The 8,641-nt window shown below is 41.1% G+C and overlaps 1 protein-coding gene and 1 pseudogene across 1 annotated transcript in view; both read left to right on the top strand.

The window, feature by feature from the left end:
• The window catches only part of LOC102827936 (probable C-mannosyltransferase DPY19L2-like), a 138,585-nt gene that overhangs the window by 119,529 nt on the left and 10,415 nt on the right, over positions 1-8,641 (top strand). The gene's annotated exons all lie outside the window — the stretch shown is intronic.
• On the top strand, positions 1,306-2,253 carry LOC102819424 (annotated as a pseudogene).

Genomic DNA, 8,641 nt, shown 5'->3' on the forward strand with positions numbered 1-8,641 from the left:
ATCACGGTCAACTCTGCTTTGTGGAGGCAGCTCTTCCCCAGTCACATTTTGAGTGCCTCCCAACTTGAGGAGCTCATTTTCTGGCACTCTATCTGACAGTGTTTCTCTGCTATTCATAAGGTTTTCAGTGACTAAATAGTCAGAAGTAGTTCGTCATTCCTTCTTCCTAGTCTGTCTTCATCTGGAAGCTCATCTGAAACATGTCCACCATGGGTGACCCTGCTGGTATTTAAAATACCAGTGGCATAGCTTTCAGAATCACATCAACTCACAAGCCACCACAGTGCGACAAACTGACAGACGAGTAGTGGAGTAGATAAGTATATAGAGTATATCAGCATATAGACAAGTATATTCATTCACTCTGAGTGATGGAACAGTCAATCATGGAAAATCAAAAGGGCAACATGTACCTAAAAAGCAAGTTGAGAAGGGGTGGGAAGATGGATGGACTGGAAATAAGAAACCACAGGGAGGACGTAGGATGACTTGTTGCAGGGAGAGGACTGCAATCCTTGAGAAGAAACCAAATGTATGATTTATAGAATGCAAAACTGATGATCTTGTCTGTAAGCCTTCACTCAATCCACAATAAAAAGTTTAAAATGCTTACTGTTGAAGATCGAAGACCACAAGTTTAAGTATGGATTGCACATCAGTGTCATGAAAACAGAAACCCTTGCAAGTGGATCAATAAATAACATCATGATAAATAGAGAAAATATTTAATTTATCAAAGAATTGAAATTTACTTGGCTTTACAACCAACATTCATGGAAGCAGCAGTCAAGAAATTAATCAACGTATTGCATTAGGCAAATCTTCTTCAAAAGATTTCTTTAAAATTTTTCAAGAGCAACAGTATCAGTTTGAGGACTAAGGTGCGCTTGACCCAAGCCATAGTATTTTCAGTAGCCTCATATGCATGTGAAAGTTGGGCAGCACATAAGGAAGACTGTAGAAGCATTGATGCATTTGAGTTATGGTGTTGGAACAGAATATTAAAAGTACCATGGACTGCCAGAAGAACAAACAAATCTATGTTGGAAGTACAGTCAGAATGTTTTATAGAAGACAGGATGGCAAGACTTCATCTCATAATTGGAACATGTTATCATGAGGGAACAGTTCTTGGAGAAGGACATCATGCTAATTAAAGTAGAGGGTCATTAAAAAAGAAGAGAGGTAAGATGGCAGAATAGCAATGTGAAGTGCATAGTACTTGTCTCCAGTAGGACTTCGCTTCCAACCTCGGGGCAGCAGCAACAGTCACTGAGTGCAAAGCACCCAGGGTAGCTGGCCAAAATGCCGAATATCAAAATCTTCAGCGGCAGCTCCCACCAGGATTTATCTCAGAAAATTGCTGATCGCCTGGGCCTGGAGCTAGGCAAGGTGGTGACTAAGAAATTTAGCAACCAGGAGACCTGCGTGGAAATCGGTGAGAGTGTGCATGGAGAAGATGTCTACATCGTTCAGAGTGGCTGTGGAGAAATCAACGACCACCTCATGGAGCTGTTGATCATGATTAATGCCTGCAAGATTGCTTCAGCCAGTCGGGTCACTGCAGTCATCCCCTGTTTCCCCTATGCCAAGAAGGATAAGAGCCGGGCTCCAATCTCAGCCAAGCTTGTCGCAAATATGCTGTCTGTAGCAGGTGCAGATCATATCATCACCATGGATCTACATGCCTCTCAAATTCAGGGCTTTTTTGATATCCCAGTGGACAATTTGTATGCTGAGCCAGCTGTCCTGAAGTGGATAAAGGAGAATATCTTGAGTGGAGGAACTGCACAATTGTCTCCCCCGATGCTGGTGGAGCTAAGAGCGTGACCTCCATTGCAGACCGGTTGAATGTGCACTTTGCCTTCATTCATAAAGAACGGAAAGAAAGCTAATGAAGTGGACTGCATGGTGTTCATGGGAGATGTGAAGGATCGAGTGGCCATCCTTGTGGACGACATGGCCGACACGTGTGGCACAATCTGTCATGCAGCTGACAAACTTCTCTCAGCTGGAGGCACCAGAGTTTATGCTGTCTTGACTCACGGAATTTTTTCTGGCCCGGCCATCTCTCGCATCAACAATGCATGCTTTGAAGCAGTAGTGGTCACCAATACCATACCTCAAGATGATAAGATGAAGCATTGCTCCAAAATACAGGTGATTGACATTTCCACGATCCTTGCAGAAGCCATCAGGAGAACATACAACGTGGAATCGGTTTCCTACCTTTTCAGCCATGTCCCTTTGTAACAATCACTTCAGAGGCTTTGGAAAAAGAAACATCACCCCACCCTTTGTTTTTCCCTTGGTATTTGACAAAAACTTCTGCAGAAGACCCAGCTTGCTCCAGTGTAGCTTTCCGCATCCCACACCCGGTATTTTACAGTTTATCCTAATTTGGGGAGAGACAGCTTAAAATTGCTGGCATCTCCAACCTGCATTGTCTCATTCTGGCTTCCTTGTTGATTTGGGGAGCCTTGCAGCTTTAACTCTAGCTCAGCTACTACAAGTGTTCCAGCTTGGAGGGTGTCATGTGGAGCTGTTTGAAGGTGACTGGGGAAGCTTAGATTGCTTTGCATGTGAATACTTCAGGGGTTTTGGGTGTTGTTCAGAACAACTAGCAACCAAGTCAACTCAGTACATATTCCCCTTGTGGTATGTCACACACCCATGTGTCACAAGTTTACTTATGTCTATGGCAAATTGCTGCAAGAGCCCTAGGCAACTCCCAACTTAGTTCTCCTGGTTGCTGTCCACCTCCGCCTCCCCCATCCCAATAAGGCTGGAGCCAGCAGCTTTCAACTTGAGCAGCCATTGGCGGGGAGGCGGGGTGTGGTGGGGGGTATGGGGCGGTGGGGTGGGGGGCGTCCACAGGTCATGAGGGAAGGCAGCACGGTATCTGCCAGGCTTCTTGGGAGAGAAAACTGGATCCTTCACCATCTGTTCAAAACTGTGTATCTTGAATTAGCCTTTGTGTCTGTCCCATTTCGATTTGACTTTGCCTTCCACCATCTTGACCTTTTCCTGGCCAAATAATCCTCTTGGGTGCAAATGATTATGTCCCATAGTCTTATAGAAAGCCAGCTCGCTCCCTGCTGTGTAATGTGTAGCACAGTACATGACTTTGCTGTAACTTAATCTTCCTTGGCTGCTGCCATCTTGATTTGAGATGATTTTGTGGCGCCATTTGATAATTTAAATCTTTTCATCATCTTTCCATGGATCCGATTAACTTCTCAAATGACATGAAATTTCTGTTAAAAATATTGATGTCACTGTCTCCTGTCAAGGAAACTAATAAAGTGTTTGTATGAATGTGGAAAAAAAAAAAAAAAAAAGGAGACCCTCCCCAATGAGATGGATTGGCATGGTGGTAGCAGTAATGGGCTCAAGCATAACAATTGTGAGGATGGTAGCAGCACCCAGCAGTGTTTCGTTTTATTGTGCATAGAATTGCTTTGAGTTGGAGCTGACTAGATAAGGAGCTCTGGTAGCGTAGTTGTTACTAATCAGGCTGCGAACCGCAAGGTCAGCAGTTCAAAACTACCAGCTGTTCCGCGGGAGAAAGATGAGACGTTCTGCTCCCATAAAGATTTACAGTCTCGGAAACCCTGTACAGGGTCGCTATGAGTCGGAACCGACTCCACAGCACATAACAACAACAGATGGCATTTAACAACAAATGAATATATGTTTATTAGATATTTAAATAACTTTCCATAAAGTAGGATTTTACGGTACTTTCTGGCGCAGTGGTTAAGCACTTAACTACTAAATGAAAGGTTGTTAGTTTGAACCTCCCAGCTGCTCTACGAAAAAGATGTTGCAATCTGCTTTTGTAAAGATTACAGGAGAACAGCAGTTCTCCTCTGCCCTGGGGGGTGACTTGAATAGGTTTGGGTTTGTGTGTGTGTGTGTTTTACAGTACTTTCTATAGTCTTATGTAAGACTTTTTGATGGAGTAATTTTCTGACAGTAATTCTTCATTGTGTTTTGTTTGAATTAACCTTTGGTCTCCTGGTTATGGTTTTCTCTGCTCTTTGGGTTGACAGACACAGTTTTATTAATTAGCCATCACTTGCTAAGGTAAATCTGTGTAAGATGCAACTCCAATATTTGGTCTTTGACACTCAAAGGCTGTGGTAGCAGTGTCTCATCATTGAAAGCTGCTGGTTTAATGAAAACCTTTAACTGATTCCCAAATGACTTTTGTCCTACAGGAGCAAGAAGTAAACACTCCCTTTACTTTCCTTTGCTTTACCTCAGTTATAGCTGGTTTTTCCAAAGCTTTAAAACGTACCTGCTTTTTAAATCTTTTCTTGCAACTTTCTCTGGTTCAGTCTTTTGTTTTAAAATCCTGGTAGAGAGGGCTTACATTTGGCAACTTCTTCTAAGATATACTCCAACCTCATTTTCAGCTGCCTCTCCTTCAGTCTTCTTGTAGATCTGTTTGGTTCTCTTTTTCACTCTTCTTCACATGGTCGCCAAATAATTGTTTAAAATGTCAGGAAGCCCTATGGTATGTGTAAAACTAATGGTTATGTTCCGGTTCACCAATTAGACTGTATATATTTTGGACACTGGTCTGATGCTGTGGGCTAATGCGCTGGACTGCAAAGTCGTTTGAACCACGAGGTCGGTGGTTCAAGCTCACCAGCTGCTCCTCAGAAGCCCTACGCAGTGTTGCTAGGGTTCGGAACCAACTCAATGGCACTTATCAACAACAACAAATATAAAAGCTGCAACCCTAAAAGGGGAAATGTATTCAGCCCACGTACTCACAGAACTCTGTGGAGTCCTTTGTTGTTAAGGTCCATCAAGTAGGTTCCTACTTCTAGCCAGCCTCTATAGAGTTTCCAAGGCTGTAAATCTTTGTGGAAGAAAAAAATCCTCATCTGCAAAGCAGCTGATGGGTTTGAACAGCATCACACCAGGATTCATATTGAGTTATAAGAGATACCTTTTCTAATGAATACCATAGACTTTAGTATATTCATAGAGAAATATTGTATTATTTTTATACAGTGTTCATATTTACTTCACTACTAGTGTGGCACTTTAGGATAAGCACTGAACTGCTAACCACAAGGCTGGCCATTCAAACCCACCAGCCACTTCTCAGAAACCCCATTGAAGGTCGCTGTGAGTTGGAACCAACTTGGCTTTACAACACTTATGAGCTTAAAGGCACTTAACAACAACAATAACAACCAAGAGGAAAGGAGAAGCCAGGCATGATTTCTCTGTCTGTCTTCCTTAAATGATGTCTCCTCAGTGAGTCTCGCTCTTGCTGGACAGGCATGCTTAATTTCCTCTGGAGGATCTTGGCCCTGGCTTTGGGTTCCTCTAACCCAACTTCACAACCTCTGCCCTTGACATTTTGAGTCAGGTATCCTTTGTTGTGGTGGTTGCCCTGTGCATTACAGAGGGTTTAGGAGGATCCCTGATCTCAGCCTATGACATGCCAGTAGCATATCCCTCCCAGAGTTTAACAATCGGAGTGTCTCCAGACACTGTACCCTGGGAAGCAGATCGCCTGGACTGAGAGCCACTATTCTAGCCTAACAACTTGTCATCATTAATTATGGAAACAGTGACAGGGATTCCTACTCACCTGACTGATGTATTTTCAAATTTAAGAGGTTTTCATGGAAAGAAACATTTAGAATGTTTAGTTATATTTGAAAGTAAAAACAACATCCCTTGTTCTTATTAATAAATTTATTGAGCTGTTTAAAATGATAATAGCCTTCAGGATCATATAATTACTTATTACAGAAAAGTGCCAGAAAGTAAACATTTGGTCTTTTGGTCTTCTAAGAGACAAACCTGTAACTGAAGGCAAATAGTGTATGTTATTATCCCTAGCTGTCATTACTCTATATATCTGTCTATTATATAATGTCAAATGGAAACTTAATTATGAATATTTAAAGACAACCTGGGGGAAGAAAACATTTCATTACCCTAACATTAGAAATCATTTAGAAAGATATGCCATGAGATTTGCTCTTTATACCAGTGTATAAAGAGCTCTCTATTCCTGGTATTTATAATGATTAGAATGAGATCTAAATTTTTGTGGTTCTTTCTAGTCCTCTATACCTTGTGGTACTGGCTCTCAGCATAGTGTTTGAATGTGTCAGGATGTTGAAAGGCACTAAAACTATGATGACTCGGGAAGTGCTACCTCCTCAAAGTAGAGTTGACTGTGATGATGCAAATGGAATAAAGCTTCTGGGACCTTTATTTGCTGATGGGGCACAACTCAAATGAGGACAAACAGCTGCAAACATCCATTAGTAATTGAAACATGAAATGTACACAGTATGAATCTTGGAAAATTAGAAATTTCAAAAATGAAATGGAATGCATAAACATCGATATCCTAGACATTGTTGTTAAGTGCCGTCAAGTCAATTCCAACCCATGGTAACCCTGTATAGGGTTTCCAAGGAGCAGCTGGTGAGCTTGAATCACTGACCTTGCCATCTGTTGCATTAACCCACAGCGCCGCACCAGGACTCCATCCTAGGCATTAATGAGCTGAAATATACTGGTATTGGCCATTTTTAATCTGACAATCACATGGTTCACTATACCAGAAATAACAAATTCAAGAGGAATGGCATAATATTCATCATCGAAAAGAACATTTCAAGTTCTATCTTGAAGTAGAATGCTGTCTGTGATAAGCTACTATCCACATGTAGCTACAAATAAGACCAGTTAATACCACTATTATCCTAATTTATGCACCAACCACTAAAATGCAAAATTCTACCAACTTCTTCAGTCTGAAATTGATCAAACAAGCCATCCAGATATACTGATAATTACTGGTGATTGGGATGCAAAGCTTGGAAACAGAGAGGAAGGATGAGTAGTTGGAAACTATGGCCTTGGTAATAGAAATAATACCAGAGATTGCATGATAGAATTTTGCAAGACCAATGACTACTTCATTGAAAATACCTTTTCTTAACAGCATAAAGTATGATGATATGCATGGACTTCACAAGTGGAATACACAGAAATCAAATAGACTACATCTGTGGAAAGAGACAGTGGAAAAGCTCCATATCATTAGCCAAAACAAGGACAGGGGCAGACTGTGGAACAGATCATCAATTGCTTATATGCAAGTTCAGATTGAAGCTGAAGAAGATTAAAGCAAGTCCATAGAGGCAAAATATGATCTTGAACACATCTGAATTTAGAGATCATCCCAAGAACAAATTTGATGCATTACACACTATTGACTGAAGACCAGAAGATCTGTGGGATGACATCAAGAACGTCATACAGGAAGAAAACAAAAGGTCATTAAGAAGACAAGAAAGAAGCAAAAGGTCAAAATAGATATCAGAAGAGACATGGAAACTTGATCTCCAGTGTACAGATATTAACACAAATGGAAGAAATGAGGACATAACAGTGCTCCACAGAAAATGTCAAAGGGCAGCTCAAGAAGACAAAGTCAAATATAATGAAATATGCAAAGACATGGAGTGAGAAAGCCCAAAGGGAAGAACATGCTCGGCATTTCTCAAGCTGAAAGAACTGAGGGGAAAAATTCAAGCTTCAACTTGTAATACTGAAGGATTCTATGGGGAAAATATTGAGTGATGCAGACAACATCAAAACAAGATGGAAAGAATACACAGAGTCATTGTACCAAAAACAAAAGGTTGATGTTCAACCATTTTAAGAGGTAGCATATGATCAGGAGCCAATGATACGGAAGGAAGAAGTCCAAGGTGCACTGAAAGCATTGGCAAAGCACCAGGATTTTATAGAATACAAATTGAAACTTTTCAGCAAACTGATGCAGTACTAGAGGCACTCAGTCATCTGTGCCAAGAAATTTGGAAGACAGCTACCTGGCAAACTGATTTAAAGAGATCCATATTTGTGCCCATTCCAAGGAAAAGGTGGCCCAATGAAATGTGGAAATCATTGACCAATATCATTAATATCACCTGCAAGTAAAATTTTGCTAAAGATAATTTAACAATCGTTGAGACAGTACATTGACAGAGAACTCAGGATTCAGATCAAAGACCACAGCCTTTGGTATGGATTGCACCTTAATGTAAAAAGAAAAAAATAAAAAATCTTACAACAGGAGCAATAAATACCATCATGATCAATGGAGAAAACATTGGAATTGTCAAAGACTTCATTTTGTTTGAATCCACCATCAACACTCTTGAAGCAGCAGTCAAGAAATCAAACAATGTATTGTTGTTGGTAGGTATCGTTGAGTTGGTACTAACTCATATCGACCCTATGCACTGCCTGGCCCTATGCCAACCTCACAATCTTTGCTACGCCTGATCCTATTGTTGCCACCACTGTGCCAATTCATCCCATTGGGAGTCTTCCACTTTTCCTTTGACCCTCCATTTTACCAAACATGATATCCTTCACCAGGGACTGATCCTCCTGACAATATGTCCAAAGTATGAGAGATGATGTTTGGCCATCCTGGCTTCCAAGGAGCACTCTGGCTGTACTTCTTTCAACACAGATCTGGGTGTTCTTTTGGCAGTCCATGGGACTTTCAGTATTCTCCTCCAACACCATAACTCAAATGCATCAATTCTTCTATTCTCTGTCCAACTTTCACATGCAT

This window comes from Chrysochloris asiatica, unplaced genomic scaffold (genome assembly GCF_000296735.1).
Source record: "Chrysochloris asiatica unplaced genomic scaffold, ChrAsi1.0 scaffold00006, whole genome shotgun sequence".
Lineage (NCBI taxonomy): Eukaryota > Metazoa > Chordata > Mammalia > Afrosoricida > Chrysochloridae > Chrysochloris > Chrysochloris asiatica.